The following is a 19,040-nucleotide window of genomic DNA, read 5'->3' on the forward strand; positions in this document are numbered from 1 at the left end:
CCCCGACCTTCTCTCTCCACCTACTTGACTCCCCAACCTGCATGACCATTCTCTGGGGACTTCAACCAGCACCTGGGAACTATCAGGAACCTCCCCCACTTCTGTCAGCCAGCCTCAGGAAAGAGCGCCCTCAGGAGCCGCTACACCTCCCCAGGGCCTGAATAGAGGGACTTTGGGGATGTGAACTGAACGACCTTCTGGGGAGAGTCAGCGACCCTTTTACTCAACAGAGCAGGAACCCAGTCAGCAGGCTATTTGACTGGAAGGAAATGAAGTGATTTCCATGGCAGCAGAGCCCCCACCGCAGCAACCTTCCTCCCAGGGCTGCTGGCTGACCTTCTGGCCAGGATCCCTCCTACCTCAGCGTGGAAGGCCCGGCCTCGTGGAGAAGTATAGGTTCTGAGGAAAGACCTGGCACCTGGGTTCTGCTGCTACACTTGCCTTATCTCGTGGCCCTTGTGGCTCTAGCTTTCCCAGAAAGCTCAAGGGCTTAAGTGCCTGTGCTTACTCAGAGGCCACACGCCATTCCCCATTTCCAGCCTCAGGCCCTCCCCCTAGCTGCCTCCTCTAGAGACCCCTTCTCCTCAACACACACACACTCTCTCTCTCTCTCTCTCTCTCTCTCTCTCTCTCTCTCTCTCTCTCTCTCTCTCTCTCTGTCTCTGGGGATGTGCCTTCTCACAGAAGCTCAACCACAGAGATGCTTTAGGGACTGTGCCCAAACTCCTTCATCCCCAGCCTCTCAAGTTTTTGCTCTGATCCCTGGCACCCCCTGGAGCTGTTCCACCTTTGGAACCTTTCCCAGGTGGCAGGAGTGCCTAGCACAGGGGTAGTGACCTAAGTCTGAGCACTGGCGACCCTAGAAATCTGTAACACACAAACATTTTATTGAGCAGTAAGGGACCCCAGTGGGGACAGAAAGGGCTGGCAGTAAAGGAGCATGTGAACCTCGGGGCAGGGTGCATGCTGCTTGACTCTCCATCCTGTTCTTGCTTCAGGGAGCAGGTCCACCATGCTCCAATCGCCGGTTTTTGGGTCTGGAGCAGCCCAGCTCTTCGTCCGAACTTTCTGAAGAGTGCTTTCGTTTGGGAGCACGTCTGGGGACTGGCTTCACTGCTTCCACCTTTGCTGGTGGGGCCAAAGGGACATCCCCGTAGGCCTGGTAGCCACCAACCAGGCAGTATGTCTCCCCATGCCAGCCCAACTGCGTTTCTCCACACCCTCGGTAGAGGACATGGTAGTGCCCGGGTGTGGGAGGAGAAACGGGAGCCACTGCTGCTGCAAAGAAAATCAGAACTGATCAGTCACTTGTGCTGTGCACAGTCTCCTGCCACAGTTTCCCCCTCTCATGTCTCTCCCAGTTTCTGGCTGAAGACCTTTAATCTACTTGACATCCAAAACACAGCCTTGGCCCATCACCTCTATGAGTCCCTAGAGAAGGGACACTGGCTGCAAAAGCAATCCCTAGAGCCTACGGCTGCAGCAGATGAGGAAGTCTCTTCACCGTTTCCAGGGAAAACAGTAGAGCCCGAAAGAAATTGCACTCATGATGCTCTCCATCTCTGCCTTCCACAACAGAGAAAACATTTCTTGCCGTCTGTCACTTCTGAGGCTTTAATGGAAATGTCTTTCAAGTTTTGGAAAGAAATAATCTAATACAAATCTGTTAAGAACCCCTCTCACCTTGGCAACCCCTCTTGGGCCCCAGTTATACTGCCTGTTTCAACCACACTGAACTCTAGCCCTCTGGTACTTTTATCTAGATGAGAACAAGGCTAAATACTGAGGCAGAGTGATCAGGAGACTCAGAACCGGGGTCTGGGTACCAAGTCTAGGCTCACATCAACGCAGCCTCCTGGGACACCATCTCCTCAGCCCTCCAGTCTCATTAGCACTTCACCACCACCCCCTTCATTCTTCCGGTCTTCCCATCAATATGGCACCACCCTGTCCCCGAGTACTCAGCAACTCAGTACGGGATGTGTCTGAGGGGACCGCTAGAGATGTCTGCATGACAGCACAGAGGTGCCTGGGTTTGAAGGTGTGCTTCTGATTGTGGCCCCTCTTCCTCAAACTGCTCCATTTACCGTCTGCCAACAAAAATGCACTTGTCTTTTGCTAAGAGGCCACTCAGGAGAGGGTCTGAACGGAAGCATCCTGTAGCCCAAAGGGGAAGGCTACATTATAAAGCTTAGAACCGTCCTGCACACTTGTCCAGGGATGACCTTTCACTTGTCCTCAGCAGTGAGCCCTGTGGGTCCCTGAAGGTGTCCCAGGTCACTGGTATTACTTACATGTGGGAGTGTGCTCAGTTGTACATGGTTGGCAGGCCCCACAAAAACATGTGCCAGCCAGGTGAGGTGGATTGTATCCCACACCTCCTGTGGAGGTGGCCGGTCTGGGTGTACCTGCTGCACTGCCCACCCAGGGAACAGAGCACAGGGTTGAGTATATGTAGCCTATGACGTCAGACATGGGCTCTGACCGTCAGAGAAACTTCCTACCAGTTCTCCACCAGGTACGAATCTGCTTGGTTGTCAGTTACCATGGAATCTGTTACCACGGAATCTGTGAGAAGGCCTGCGAGGGCATCACTACCCAGTGAGGTCATATATGGAACCTGTGACTTGAGGGGCAGGCTTCAGGAGGAGGGGCAGTTTTTTGGAGGAGAACAGGGTAGAGGCAGAGGTACTCTGCCTGGCCCCTCACAGCTGGGCCTCCCCACCAATGCCCTAGTCTAGTAGACACCCCAGGTGGGGCGTGCTGGTGGTCTGGCACAGCCCCAGGGGCCACAGGAGGGCAAGAGAGACCCACATTCTGTGATTGGCTTGAGAGGCAAGATTAACGTAAGAGACAGCTAGGTTGTATGGCGCTTACCCTAAGAGGCAGAGATTTGTGTGGACTGGGGAATCAGGGAAGGCTCCTTTGCAGTGGGCCTGAAGGACAAGTGAGATTTGGACCCATGAGGAAGAGAGGGAAGACATTCCAGTTTGGAAGAATAAAAGCAAAGACACACTCTTCTCGACCTTGTCCTGCCCCCAATATAAATTCCTAGCACCCTGAAATTTTTACAACTGAGGACTTAAAAAAACCAAGAGGTTAAGGGGCCTTCGCAGTGGTACACAGGTAGTGGAGAGGTGTTCTGCTCAATGGTTAGGTTCATGTCGGGGCTCCAGGTTTACAGCTGATAGGAATGTGAGGACAAGCTCCTGCCATTTCAAACATTTCCAAGTGATACTGAGAGAGATGTTAAAGGTGCAAAATGCGGGTGCTGAATGACCTCACAGAGTGGGAATGGTGGGCCCATTTTAACATGAAATTGAAAACAAATTCATGACAAAAGGACATAATACAAAATGACAACATAATTACTACAGGCCCCTCCCCCCTAGAAGTAAAAGTCATTAGAATCCTCTCTCTCTCCACCATGAAAGAATGAGATAAAGACTCAGCAGCAGCCCCCGTGAGAAACATGGTCAACAGTGTGAAGAGGTGTTACTAAGACGATTTGGTCCACCTCAGAGAAGGAAAGAGACAACTCTGCCCTTAGCCTGATCAGGCCCACAGGAAGCAAGCACATTTGGGGCAGCCTCTGATAGTGTGGCAATGAGAGAGAACCTTCTTTAGGAGGGGACTCCCTGTTGCCGACCCTGAAAAAGCAAAGATGGGACATTCGTTTAATGGGACTGTTGCAGAGGCATTGTTCCCAGGAGGTAGAGACTGCTTCGACTACCATTTTAGAGGTTGGGCCACCGTGGTTGAGAAGCACAGCACCTTCTCTTCCTAAACTGCTTGAATCAGCGGGTACACGTTAGGACAGACGAAGTCAGGCCTCATTGGAGCGGACTGCCTTTGGGAGTGGTAGAATGTAAGCTGTGAAGGGGCATGCTCTGGAGGAGGTTTGTCATGGCAGGTGGGCCAGCATGAGACCATTCAGATTCTCCACGGCTCCAGAGATCACTTGACTGGGAGCATCCCTGTGATGTGGCGGGGGGACTCCTACCTTAACAGGACCTGGCTGGGCATCTGGGGAAGGCGGAATAAATGGTTTTATTAATTTACGAGAGCGAGAGACTCACAAAAGCACTGAAAGAGACTTGTACCTGGATTCTTGAGCCAACCCTAAGAAAACTTATCTAGATCTGGAGTAGGGCTCTGGAGGCTGCACTTTTAAGCTTCCTGGGCAGTCCCACCACAGTGCTCCATGGATAGAGTGACCAAATTATTGTGTGTTCTCGGTTGCTTTGGGGAGTCAAAGTGGGCAATATTAAAAACTGCAGCAGGCATACGTATAAACGGAATATTCAAGGCAAACAGAGGTGTATAGTTATTCTATGCATGAATCAGGTTTGGGAAAAGCTAGCCTGGTGGTTAAAAAACACAACCCTTACGACAGGCAGACCAGATTCTGTCCTACTTGCTTGTGTGATTTTGACCCAGTTCTTTTATCTTTCTGACTGTTTCTTCATATGGAAAAGAGCTATGGCTGTACATTTAGCACAATATTCTCTTTTGGCAAAAGTTGCTCTGGGTCCATTTGTGTTCTCTGCAACTGAATCCTTTCCAGTGTGCAAGCATTTTTAAGTTGTTTGGTGAAGTATTACATTTGACTTTCAACTGTTCATTACTTTGGGCAAAGCTTATGTAGTGCTGCAGAGACTAGAACCTATGCAGAGATAGTGAGAGGATGTTATAAGCTTATTCTGCCGGTTGATACAAAAGTTTAACCTTTTCTCCTCTTCCTCCACCTGCCGCTAAGACATGAGAAAGAAGGCAGAGCCTGGAAATGCACACCAGGCAATACTTCTGTGTCAGTTTGCCTTTTATTCCTCTGCCAGTACTTCCCAGAGAGATTTCACCAAAAGTGCCTAAGCTTGCCATGGCCATTGTTGGGAAGAAAGTTTCTCTCTATTGCTAGTCACATCGCCTTTTCCTTCTTCTGGGGGCTTAATGGATGTTTGGGGGCAGGAACTAAAATTTAAACTAAACGGTAAAAAAACAAAGAAACAAAAAACAAAACAAAAAACATGTGTTCTTTTTTTTAACATCTTTATTGGAGTATAGTGGCTTTACAATGGTGTGTTAGTTTCTGCTTTATACCAAAGTGAATCAGTTATACATAAGTTCCCATAACTCTTCCCTCTTGCGTCTCCCTGCCTCCCACCCTCCCTATCCCACCCCTCTAGGTGGTCACAAAGCACCGAGCTGATCTCTCTGTGCTATGCGGCTGCTTCCCACTTACTATCTATTTTACGTTTGGTAGTGTGTATATGTCCATGCCACTCTCTCACTTTGTCATGGCTTACCCTTCGCCCTCCCCATATCCTCAAGTCCATTCTCTAGTAGGTCTGTGTCTTTATTCCTGTCTTACCCCTAGGTTCTTCATGACATTTTTTTCTTAAATTCCATATATATATATGTGTGTTAGCATACGGTATTTGTCTTTCTCTTTCTGACTTCCTTCACTCTGTATGACGGACTCTAGGTCCATCCACCTCATTACAAATAGCTCAATTTCGTTTCTTTTTATGGCTGAGTAATATTCCACTGTGTATCTGTGCCACATCTTCTTTATCCATTCATCCGACGATGGACACTGAGGTTGTTTCCATCTCCTGGCTATTGTAAATAGAGCTGCAATGAACATTTTGGTACATGACTCCTTTTGAATTACGGTTTTCTCAGGGTATAGGCCCAGTAGTGGGATTGCTGGGTCATATGGTAGTTCTATTTGTAGTTTTTTTTTAAGGAACCTCCATACTGCTCTCCCTAGTGGCTGTACCAATTTACACTCCCACTAACAGTATAGGAGCGTTCCGTTTTCTCCACATCCTCTCCAGCATTTATTGTTTGTAGATTTTTTGATGATGGCCATTCTGACCGGTGTGAGGTGATACCTCCTTGTAGTGTTGATTTGCATTTCTCTCATAATTCGTGCTGTTGAGCATCTTTTCATGTGTTTGTTGGCCATCTTTGGAGAAATGTCTATTTAGGTCTTCTGTCCATTGTTTCATTGGGTTGTTTTTTTTGATATTGATCTGCATGAGTTGCTTATCTAGTTTACAAATTTATTTATGTTTATATTTTTTGGAGATGAATCCCTTGTCAGTTGCTTCGTTTGCAACTATTTTCTCCCATTCTGAGGGTTGTCAGAGTCCAGAGTCTTCAGTGTTCCCCCAGTATCCAACTTGGACAAGTGTACAAATAGTGGTGGTCTAAATGATGTAGAGAGATGAATAGCGGAAGTAAGTATTGAAGGTAAAATTAATCGTTCAGTAACATCACATAATTAATTTTAAGTGTCCGTGTTATATTTGGGCAGAGTTGTTCAGTTGGCAATTAGTTAAGTTTGTAAGAGACTCAGGAGAGAGAGATGTACGTTTTAGGTCAAGATCTGTGATATATATGGTGGCTGGAATCACAAGAGTAGATGAGACCATCTATCAAGGGCAGAAGAGAGCTTCTGAGAAATACACATCTCTTGGCAGAGGGCAAAGTGAGAGTGCCCAATGAAAGAGATAAGGATGTCCAGAGGCAGGAGGAAGAAGTAGCAGGTTAAGATGCTACTGTTGTTAAGGTGAAAGATTTTTCTGAGATGACAAGTTTGATCAACAAAATCAAATATTGCTGAAAGGTGACAGAAGGACCAAACAATATTCACTCAATTTGATCACAAATTAAATGTTGGTGAATGCAATTCCAGTGCAGATAAGTAAGAAGAAAAGAGCAAAATTGTGTGAGTCACGAGGTACATAAAGATAAGAAAATACAGACAGTGAGAATAAATACAATTTTTGATAAACTGCACTGTGAAATTAGGAAGAGAGAAAAGGTAACTAGAGAATTACTTGGCATCAAGCAAGAGTAATTTTTAATGGGAGGGGGGCAGCTTTTTAATGGGAGGGGGCCAAAATAAAATCGCTAAAGAGGAAAACCTTAACAATCCCAATGAGGTGGGAAAATGAATGGAAGATACTGAGGAAGTGAGAATAGGTATTTATAAACTATGTCGAAAAGCTATTCTTGGACGTAAAGAGAAGAAGGTAGTTTGGGGTATTTTTGCTTTATAGTCTGTGTTTTCTCTGTGAAATAAAAGTTTGATGGGAGGTGATGTCACCTCGAGATAGCGCTCATCAAATATCCTATGTGCTTATCTACATTTTTCATCCTCCTTTGTAGTTCAACTGTTTTCCTTTGATTCGTTGTGGCCAGTGGCAAAGAAGCAGAATCAAGTGTATCACTTCTGAGCTGAGGTCATTAGGAGCCAGTGTCCCTCTTGTCTGGTCCTCTGCTATTGTGACATGGGAGGTCAGATAGTCCAGATGACGTGGCTGCAAGATGGATCAGGACCATGTGATCTGTAAGGGCTTTACTCAGTAGAGAAATAACGTACTCGTATTTTCCACTGAGATTCCTGTGTTCAATAGATCTGCCTGTGAGAGCTCAGAGAGCATAGCGAAGGCTGAAATGACAAAGACAGAGGGAGAGATGTTGGTAACAGATGGAAGGCGCCTGGCAGATAATATATTAAATGGTAAACAAAGCTGCTGGAGTAAGAGAGAGAGTATATAAGAGATGAGAAGAAGGCCAACTGTCTGTAGTATCTAACGCTAAGGAGTGAGGAGAGAAACAACTGAAAAATAAAAATAAAAAGAATGATGAGAAAGAAGCTAGGTGGTATGCCAACAGAAATCATAAGATGGCTATAAAACATAAAGGAAGGTAGTTTTCAAAGAAGCACCATTTAACGGACTCAGTTGTTTCCCAAAGGCAAAATGCTATGGGAACTGAAAATAAAGCATCTGATTGGATGGCTAAACTTCTATGAACAAAAGTGGAACCATTTCAGGAAAGTCATGGGAGAAGATGCTGTGTTACAGTGGGGAGAGTAATCAATGTATTGTGAGGAAAGTTGCCTTCATTTGCAAGAAATGCCAATTAAGAAGTGAAGAGAGCATTTAAAGGGAAGGGATAATGTAAGAAAATTTAAAAAAAATTAAGGAAACTTGAATAATTCGTAGACAAAGAGGGAGGTATTAGTGAAAGACTGAAAATCAGAGAAAGCTATCTTAAGTTGTTGTTATGGACTGAATTGTGTCCCCCGAAAAATTATATGTTGAAGCCCCTCCTAATTTGACTGTAGAAGATAGGAGATAGGTCCTTTAGGGAGGTAACTGAAGTTAACTGAAGTCATAAGGGTGAGGTAATAATCTGACAGGGACTGATGGTGTCCTTATAAGAAGGGGAATAGATTCCAGAGATCTCTCTCCCTCTGCTCGTAGAGGAAAGGCCGTGTGAGGACACTGCAAGAAGACAGCCATCAGCAAGCCAGGAAGATTGTTCTCACCAGAAACCAATTCTTATGGTATTCAATACCTTAATCTTGGACTTCCACCCTCCAGAACTGTGAGAAAATAAATTTCTGCTGTTTAAGTCATTCAGTCTATAGTATTTCACTATAACAGCCCAACCAGACTAATACAGACCTTTATGTACACTGCAATATACAGAAGCTAAACAATGATTGTGAGCCTGAGATTCCATCTTGAACAGAAGTGTAATGACGCTTGTGGTACTCACAACTTCTCGAATTTTGTCAGAAAGATGTGAAAAAATGTCAGTTAACCAACGGTTCTGATAGTGGATATTTTCTTTATGTGTTTGACATAAAGCAGTGTCTGACAGCCTCCCTGATACCCATCAGTATCGCAGTTTTGATTCTGTGGCTCCAGTTCCACATGGCACCAAGGTGCTGTGTACTGTCCATTCTTGGGTTTTTGGGTGCTGTACCTATTGCCAATAGGTGGGTCAAACCACTGGGGCTCTTCTGAAGTCCTCCCTAAATTTGGACCCAGCTTCAGCTCCAAATCCGAGTCTTCAGAGAGCCCAGGCTGAGGCTCGCCTGCCACAGTAGACACATTGGCTAATGGGTTGCACTGCAGCACCCACTCGGACAAGGGCACCATCAGGATGCCACCGTTCTTCTTCTGCAGGGGTGGACCCGTGGACAGTCAGCTTGGCCCCCAGCACAGCCAGCTGCCTGTTCACTCTCTCGGCCCCTGTGAGGAAGGTGTTCAGCCCTGGCTTTGAGGTCAGAGTCATGTCCTCTCTGGGTTTGTGTGAATGGAGGAGCCGCAGCCCTGGTCTGGGTGGTGTGTTGGCCCTGGGTTTCCGGGTTTGGAGGAGTATCTTACCACCTAGACCCCCACCTAGGGCTGAAGAGTTCAGGGGCTGTGGACCGTGGGTTTTGGGGGCAGAAGATATTTAACCTGGCGTTTGAGGAAATGGAGGGAGAAGAGGCTCAGGTTCAAGGGCTCCTGGTTTGAATCTCTTGCTTTAGGTTTGAGGGCCAGGGCAGTCTCTCACCAGAAGCTTCAGGATATCATCAGGAACATTGCGAGTGTTCTTGCACATACCCCGGGCAGCTGAGTGGGAGAAGATGACAGGTGCCTGTGACACTTGTAGGGCTCGCCGTGTCACAGCATCCGAGACATGGGCCAAGTCCACCATCATGCCCAGGCGGTTCATTTCTGCCACCACCTTCTGCAGGGACAGGATGGGGAGAGGGCATGAGGGCTGCTGCATTTATCTTGTGTGTATTTATCTGTAGGGAACAGGCGGGGCTGTACATCCATGTGGGGCAGGGTATGGAAGCCGGGTCCTTACCTCGCCAAAGCCGGTGAGCCGACTGACATTGCTGTAGAAGGGGTGGATACCTTTACTGAGCTCTGTGCCCTGCAGGATAGCCAGGATGCAGTCTGACTGGTGGCCATGACTTGGCTACAAGAGCCTAGAAAGTGGTTCTGTCGAACCGTCTACACCTGCAGCCGTCTACACCTACCACCCGCCCTGGTGGCCGGCAGGCCCGGGGAAGCGGCCCCGGCCCCCGCTCCCACTCCCGCCCCCGGCCATGGCGAAACGGCGGAGGGGGGGCCTTCATCCGGAGGGAGCTGTGGAGAGCCACACCGGCGGACAGGTGGCGGCGCCGGGGCAGGGAGCCGGAGGGGGCGGCCAGGTGCAGGTCGAGGGGCTCGCGGGCCGCACGGACGGCACCCGGGCCCGCGGCGGAGTCTGGGTCCGGGTCAGCCACCCCGGGAGCGTCTGGGGTGCGGCCGCCTTTCAGGGCCGCCTTCTGGCCGCATAGAGCGCCCCCTCTGGCGCGCTGTGGTGGGAGGGGCCGGAGGAGGTGGGGCCTGCAGCGGTGCCCGTCGGGGGGGCGGAGCTGGCGGCCACCGCCACGGGCGACTAAAGGAGAAGGCGGAGCCGCAGCGGGAGGCAAAATGCCTATGGCACCCGGTGTTCCCAGGCGGTCTCCCATCCAAGTACTAACCGGGCCCGACCCTGCTTAGCTTCCGAGATCAGACGAGATCGGGCGCGTTCAGGGTGGTATGGCCGTAGACGGGGGCGGGGGATCATTTGAAGGGGGTCTTGAAAGGTAAGAGTTCCACAGTGGCGACAGGGCATTCTGTGCAGAGGAAACAAGACAGACAAAGATCTCTATCCATTGACCTTGCTCTATTTTCTTCCAGCATTTAGCACCATCTGAAATTATATTTTTGTCTAGCTTCTCGTTGTTTATTTTCTGTCTCCCCCATGCACTCTAATTCTCCGAGTGCAGGAAGCAGGTCTATCCTATGTGCCCAAAAGAATTCCTGGCACATGGTGGGTGCACAGTACATATTTGTAGCATGGATGAATCAGTAGGCAGTCCAAGCAAAAGGGAGAGAACGGGATTTGATGAGATCTATAAGTACTTATGTGGTTTCATTTCAACCTCACAATTCTCCTTCCTAAGAAAGATGTCATTATCTCCGTCTTACAAATAAGGAAACTGAGGTAAGACAAAGGCAAGCAACTTGACAAAGGTCACACACCCAGTAAAAGGTAAAGCTGGCATTGAAGCCTAAGCTAGCAGGTTCCAAAGTCTGGACTGTACCACAGGAAGAGGCTAACAAAGGCCTGAACTAAGTAAAGCCGTGGGAAGGGAGTCAGAGAGAAGAGTTCATGCTTAAGAGTTGCTGGGCTTAATAAAATGGACCAGACGTGGCCACAGACTGAAAGAATCCCCTGCAGATTCATCTCCATCTGAGCCGCTAGTCCTGACCTCCTTCTCAATCTCATGGGGATGACAGAAAAAACATGCAGCATTGGCCGCTAACTAGCTGTTTAACTTTGGAAGCCTTAGATATCTAATTTCTCCAAGCATGTTTCCCCCACATGAAAAAAATGGTGACAGATACTAGGTTTACGGTTGTTATGAGATGATGCAGATGAAGCACCCAGGACAGTTCCTGGCCCATAGTAGGTGTTCAATAAATATTAACTTACTTCTCTTTCCCCATGGCCTCCTGCTATCTTTTGGTCTGGGAAATACTATTCCCAAGAGGAGGACCAAAGAGGGAGGAAGTGTTAGGAGGGCATCTGCTCTGGGGCAGGTATGGAAATGGATAGTCTCAAGAAGGTAGTGAGTGACAAGCCAGGCCTGGAAGAGGTGGGTGGATAAGAGGCTAGGAAAGTACCCAGCAGTTTTCTCTATGAGGAAAACTCTGACCCCCCCCCCCATAATGAAGGTTCAGACAAGCAACCAGAATTCCAAGTCATGTGCCCAGTCTTTTCTCTGCACAAAAGGTGTAGCCAGAGCTTGGTGAAGGGGAAGCAGGGGACCATTTGACTTGGGCCTCATACGTACAAATTTGGTTGGATTCCCAAAGGAAGTTATTCATCAAGTTATTATAATTTGGGGTGTTTAAAATGTTAATTTTTAACAGTTATCTGTGAGTTTAATTATGGATTGCACCTAGTAGTGATTTTCCATTTCTTAAAACATAATGTACACTGCTCTATACAAACTGTTTCCTGAAATAAACATGTTATTTGTGGACTCATTTTTAAAAGGGGTTAACTTATAAACAATTAAATTATACCACAAGTTTTTGTAACTGTCTTTGAATTTTCACATTTCCTATGTGTTGGAATTGTTTCAAAAAGAAGAAGAAGAGAAAAAGAGGCTTGGGTTTCTGGGTCTCTTCAGCTCAAGAGGGCACAGGGCAGTGGCAGCCCAGAGGCAGCCAGAGGGGAGGTGAAGAGCCTGTTACTGAGCTTGTTTACAGCACCACCTGGTGTTTATAACTCATTAAAATGTCACACTTCCTTGTCCTTAAGCCCTGGAATTTGCTGAGTAAAATCCCCACAGCTATTTTCTGAAGCCCTCTCTCTCAAAATTTCTTTTTCACTCACTTAAAAAGAATAAGGCTTATAGACAAGAATAACCCAAAACAGAAGTTGATGCCCCACGACTTTCCTTTGTTTTCTTTTAGCTTTGTGCTGTGGGACGGAAGGTCTGTATGTAATACTAGTTCAGACTGACTGAGCAGTGACTATGTGCCAAGCAGTTCTAAGTACCCTGCATGGATTAAGTAACTTAATTATTATAACAACTCTAGAGACAGGTATTACTATTACCATAAGCCCATTTTACAGATGTGGCTGCTGAGACACAGAGAGTTAAAGGAATTTCATAAAAATCACTAGAAAGTAGCAAAGCAAAGATTTGAACCCAGGCCTGAAGCCTTGCTTCAGTGTCCATGATTTTAAACACTGTTATGCTGCTTTTCCGTGTAGGTGCATGTTTCAAGAAAAGGTATCTTCTTAATTTTTATTTGGCCTGATATTAAGAATTTAATTTCCCTGGGTAAAGCTCGATGGACCAAGGATAAACAGAGCAGCAAACAAGTTAAAAATATGCCTTCAATAATCATCTGCTATATGAGGCATTAAGCTTCTCAGAAGCCTAGACCGCCCTTTAGAATGTCATACAATCCAGAAGGATGGCATACAAAACAACTTAGTGTTTGTTTATAACAAGGCTACCACCACCAAGAAAGCATTATAATCCTCTGTCTTTTTAAGAGTTCAACAATTTCAGATCTCTCCTTTTAAAGGGGTAGTAATAATAATGGCTACAATCTATTGAGTGCTTTTTTGTTTTTGTTTTAGAGAAGCATCAACTAGTGAAAAACAATGTGGGTTTGGGGGAATCATACTACCTGGGTTCAGATCCTGTTATTTTTTTTAATGAATTTTTATTGGCATATAGTTGCTTTACAATGTTGTGTTAGTATCTGCTGTACAGCAAAGTGAATCGGCTATACATGTACATATATCTCCTTTTTTGGATTTTCTTCCCATTTAGGTCACCACACAGCAATGAGTAGAGTTCCTTGTGCTATACAGTATGTTCTCATTAGTTATCTATTTTATACATAGTATTAATACTGTATATATGTCCAATGGAATATTACTCAGCCATAAAAAGAAACGAAACTGAGTTATTTGTAGTGAGGTGGATGGACCTAGAGACTCATACAGAGTGAAGTAAGTCAGAAAGAGTAAAACAAATACCGTATGCTAACACATATATATGGAATCTAGAAAAAAATTTTTTTTAAAATGGTTCTGAAGAACCTAGGGGCAGGACAGGAATAAAGACACAGGCATAGAGAATGGACTTGAGGACATGGGGAGGGGGAAGGGTAAGCTGGGATGAAGTGAGAGAGTGGCATGGACATATATACACTACCAAGTGTAAAACAGATAGCTAGTGGGAAGCAGCCGCATAGCACAGGGACATCAGCTCGGTGCTTCGAGACCACCTAGAGGGGTGGGATAGGGAGGGTGGGAGGGAGACGCAAGAGGGAGGAGCTATGGGGATATATGTATACATACAGCTGATTCACTTTGTTATACAGCAGAAACTAACACACCATTGTAAAGCAATTATACTCCAATAAAGATGTTTAAAAAAGTATTAAAAAAATAGTGTATATATGTCAATCCCAATCTCCCAATTCATCCCACCACCACCCCTTCTCCCTTGGAACCATACATTTGTTCTCTACATCCGTGTCTCTATTTCTGCTTTGCACATAAGATCATCTATACCATTTTTCTAGATTCCACATATGTTACTATATATTTGTTTTTCTCTTTCTGACTTACTTCACTCTGTATGATAGTCCTGTTTTTATTTTTAACATCTTTATTGGAGTACAATTGCTTTACAATGTTGTGTTAGTTTCTGCTGTATGACAAAGTGAATTAGCTATTCATATACATATATCCCCATATCCCCTCCCTCTTGCTTCTCCCTCCCACCCCTCTAGGTGGTCACGACGCACTGAGCTGATCTCCCTCTCAGAGACAACCTATAGGCGACTCAGGGGTCAAGCAGCAGATTGGACCACAAGACCTCTAAGTTGCTGCCAAACTGGGGATCTGGACCCATTTCCTAGTTTTGCTTTGAAATACACCTGAAGAAATGAAAAACAGGTGGTCGCCAACTTTCAGAGAATTGAAGTCTGTTTTCTTGCCAGTTATTTTTCTGCCACCATCAGTTTCCATAAACCCTATGAGGAGACATATGTCCTCCCTCATTCTTACAGATCCAGTTGGGTTGGAGATGACGGAAGTGATGGCACAAAGCCAGACACGTCTTAGCGCTCACTCCGCACTGTCACCAAATGGCCAGGCGTCAACCTTGAAGCACAGTCTCTATGCTGGTTCCTGCAGAGACAAGAAGAAAGAAGAAAGAATAGGCAGAGCCTTTGGACTTCAGGACTTGTGATCCCATTTTTGTCCTCTGTAGCCGTTAGGACTTGGCAATACAGCCTGAGGCCAACAATACTGCCTGGCCTCAGTGGCTGAAACAAATGAGGGATTTAGGTTTTCACAGAAAAGTGTGAAGAGAGACCATGCAGAGCTGGGATGCAGCTTCAGGATATGACCTGAGAGCCAGGCTCCTTCTGCCCTTTGGCTCCACCATCACTTCTGTGTTGCAGGCAGGAAAAAGGGAAGAACAAGAGGAAAAAGTGGTGTTCCTACCAGTTTCAAAGAGCTCTCCTAAGAGTCTGCCCCAAGGTTAGTGCTCTTTTCCCTGGCCACACCCTACCGCAAGGGGGACTGGGCACTTTGTCACCCAATAAAATCCAGGGTCCTCTTACTAGGGAAGTAGGAGGCGAGTACAGGGCAAACAACAGCAGTCTCTTCTACTTTCTCTCATGTCCCTCTGTCAGGATAGTGGAGATTGTACCCCGCTTTCTAAAGATGAGAAAGCTGAGAGGTGGCCAGGAGGACCTGCACAGAGCCACAGTGGGTTGGTGGTAATGTTGGTGTCAGCACCCAGCTCAGGGCCGGTTTTGAAAAATGATGAACACAAAAGGCAGAAATCCATGAACATCTGTGGGCAAACAGCAGCTGTGAGCCCAGGGCCATCTCTGTGGGGAGTCAAACTGACAGATGAGAGGGGCTGCAGGGTGCAGTGAGAATGAGGGCTGCAGGACACAGGGCTCCATGTCATTCCCTGGGTTGGCAAGAGCTAGACAGCTTTGGCCTTGGCTCAGTTGGGAGAACAGATGGGCAGGAATTCGGCACAGCTTCCAAATCAGCCAAGCAGCAAAGACTGCCTTCTTTGCCCTTGTCAGCTGAGGCTACAGCTCCCACCAGTCCCAGCCAGCTGCAGAGGCCCAAGCCTGAAGACCATGACAACTTGGCCCGGACTGTGCCATGCCCCGCCCACTGTGGGAGCCAGGAGGACAAGCAAGTGCAGGCGTTCCGCCCAGCAGTGAGGGTGACACCTAGGTGGAGCTGCCCACCAGGTTCAGATTTCTCTGTGCAGGGCGAGCAAGCCTTGTAGCAATCCAGTCTCAGCCCTGACTCCTTTGGCGCATAGGACTCTTAACTATTGAGACAGCCAGCCCGTTTGATTGACGTCCAGACCTCTGTTCTTTCTCATGCTCTCACCTCCCACAGGAATGATGGCAACGTGGCCAGAGGTGAAAGGCAAATCCAGGAATTATACCGAAATGCAAGCAATGCAGAGAGAACTCCTTCCCACATCTGAAGAAAGGAGGGTCCTCACAGAAACAAGGCAATCGATGAGGGGATAGGAACGCGTGTTCAGCTCAGAAACAGGACATAAAATACATAGAATTTTATTGCAGCTCTGGCTAGAGCATATGGTATAAGAGGAAGAAATACAAGTCTTTAGAAAGAAATGCACCTTGTGCTGTCAGCTAGACGTGGTAGGTTCATTCTCTCTTTCTCCCTCCAAAGACTACATGAATCTTGGATTATCTGTGTATCTACTCCCAATTCACTGACTCTGGTATTAAAAGCAGACTGAAATTTGTTTAGAATTCTACTTAGCTAGAAAAGTTCTTTTTTTGAATGAGACTGAAATTTGTTTAGAATTGTTTAGCTAGAAAAGCCAGAAAAGCTTTTTGTGAATGGTGCAAGGATGACTACCATGACTCCTTTAAAGAGAGAAGCTGGGAAAGAGATGGGAAGGAGAGGCCGGGCCGGCTGTGAGGGCCCCACCCCCAGGAGGATGCTCCCTGAAAGCAGCAGTCTGTGCAGTGCCCACCACACCCCTCCTCCGTGAGGCTCTGGCGCCCTGCAGCCACCTGCAGGTTACACGATGAGGCTCTTCCAATGAGTATAAAGAACCCCCAACCCTGCTCCCTTACCCCAGGACTTCTATAATCTTGAGACCCTAGACTCATCAAAGCCACACTCTGCAGCCTGAAGATCTGTCCACACAGCCAAGGGAAGGCTGGGCAGGAGGCAGCCAGCAGGCTCTCACACCACCTGCCTCCCCTCCTTCCTCAGTGGCTCCCACGAGGGCACAATCAGGGCTGGGAGGCTTCATGAGCCCCCCTTGGCCCTCTGGGATGTGAGGAGTCAGCAGGGATTCATACCCATCCTGCCGGGACCATCTGCACTCAATTATAAGCCCTTTGGAAGCCAGCAGAGGGCTGTTAAGCTGCCGCTGGTTCTCTATGATTAGCTAGTTCTTGTCTTTTGAATACTGCATATGGTGCAGCCAGCTGCAGAAGCATTCATGACTCAAAGCTTTTTTCCCCTCAAAGAGAAAAGTGCTAAGTTGTTATTACTATGGGAAGAAAAAAAAAAGTTTAAAACTCTTACTTTCTGGTTAAGTTCCTCTTCCTACCTTAAAATTCTACCTCTTCCCAGGATTGGGACCATTCCTTTGTCTGTTTTCTACCAGCACTATATAGGTACTTGCTTGCTGAAGATGAGCCTTGCTAAGAAATATCAAGATTGTGTATAATTCCAGCTCAGGTGTTGTTATCCGTGGTCCAGTAGACCCTCTTCTCTCCCTTATTTTGTGTGAGAGACCTGACGTTAAGGCATGCTTTTGATGAAACCACTCCAAAAAGTCAACTCTTTGCAATCAACTCAGGAGCCAGCGCCACTGCTGAGGCTTACCTTCTTTCCCAGGTGCTGAGCCAGGAACAGAAGCAATACTGCTTGGTTCGCACTTGAAACCCTCAGTGTTCTCTGTAGGCGAGAAGCAGTTAGCTGGCTACAAGCTAGCATTAAAATCAGTAGGGATGCTTAAAAAAAAAACATGTATTTCTGGGGCTATACATAGACTTGAAATCCAGGCTCACATGTGAGTGGAGGTCCAGAGAAGATGGAGATTTGAGAGTCTTGTGAATAGTGATAATGAAAGCCATGAATTAGCTACAATTCACAGGGAAAAGAATATGGAAATAGAAGATGGGGGTAATCAGAGTCCCTTCTTCCTCATATCTCTGAACTAGGCAAATAACTCGTTTCTTTTCTCATAATACACAGGCTCTATGGTAAACACAGCACAAATATGCCAATAACCACAGGGCACTCTATGGATAAGACAATTCTTTGTAGAGTGGATACATGTATAACTGATTTGCTTTGCTGTACACCTGAAACTAATGCAACATTGTAAATCAACTATACTCCATTTTAAAAATATATATTTAAGAAAATGTTCTTTGTACCATGAGTTTGGCTGGCTTAAGCCTATAAATTTGCAAAACTTTAGGAACCCATCTATATATGGAATGAATAGTTCTACTCTCCATGTTGAGAGACAAATAAAAATGCCTATTTAAATATCTAGCAGGAAAAGTACCCCAAAAGTGATTTCACTTTTTTTTTTTTGATGAGCAATTTTAAGCATGTCCAAGAGGAAGAAAATCTGTACCAATATGGGTTGTTCCACTGAGCCTAATGGGAGCCACATGTCTATCTGACAAGGGAGTTACAAGTTTGGAAAGGGAGAAAACAAAAGGAACCCTGTGTTGTTAGTCTGAAATTGGAGGTAAGGTATAAATTCATGGTTTTCAATATATGGATACAGAAATAAATTTAGATGTCATGGGCACATAGGTATGTGTATACATATACACACATGCAGATATTCCCAAACTCTGACCACTGAGATGGCCTGGGACCAGTGGCTCCACAACAGTACTGGGTACACTTAGCACTCAAATCTTCGCTTTAAGATAATTTTCCACTAAAGCAAGCAGGGCTGGAATAGGGAAAGTACAAGACAAACTTGGAATGTCTTATAGTGTCAGAAAATAAAGAAATGCCCAAGTTAAAGGGGGATGTGTCAAGACGACACAGGAGCCAGCTTGAAGGTGTTCCTGCTGGCCACATCTGAGACCATTTAAGCATCTAAAGGAATAACGATAATAACCAATTACAACCCACTGAATAAAAACTGAAGAATCCATACTTGTAATATTAATATAAATTAATAAAGGGGGAATAAGTGATTCTGTAGTGGAAAAGTCTGGCAAGCACCACCTTAAACAAGTGGTCAGTTAGTGTCATAATGATGGGACAGGTGGAAATCATGCACCGCTTGAAGAGATGCAGCGAGGAAGACGCAGCATTGCTTCTATGCTGCTCCTGCCAAAGATGCATAAACTAAACCTAACCTAACCTAATCTGACAGGAAACACCACCCAAAGTAACTGGCCTGTAATCTTCTAAAGTGTCAACGTCCATTACTCAGCCATGAAAAGAAATGAAATTGAATTATTTGTAGTGAGGTGGATGGACATAGAGACTGTCATACAGAGTGAAGTAAGTCAGAGAAAAATACCGTATGCTAATGCATATATATGGAATCTGAAAAAAAAAAAGGTTCTGAAGAACCTAGGGGCAGGCTAGGTAGACGGAGG

This window comes from Mesoplodon bidens (assembly GCF_964165515.1).
Source record: "Mesoplodon bidens genome assembly, contig: HAP1_SCAFFOLD_447, whole genome shotgun sequence".
Classification (NCBI taxonomy): domain Eukaryota; kingdom Metazoa; phylum Chordata; class Mammalia; order Artiodactyla; family Ziphiidae; genus Mesoplodon; species Mesoplodon bidens.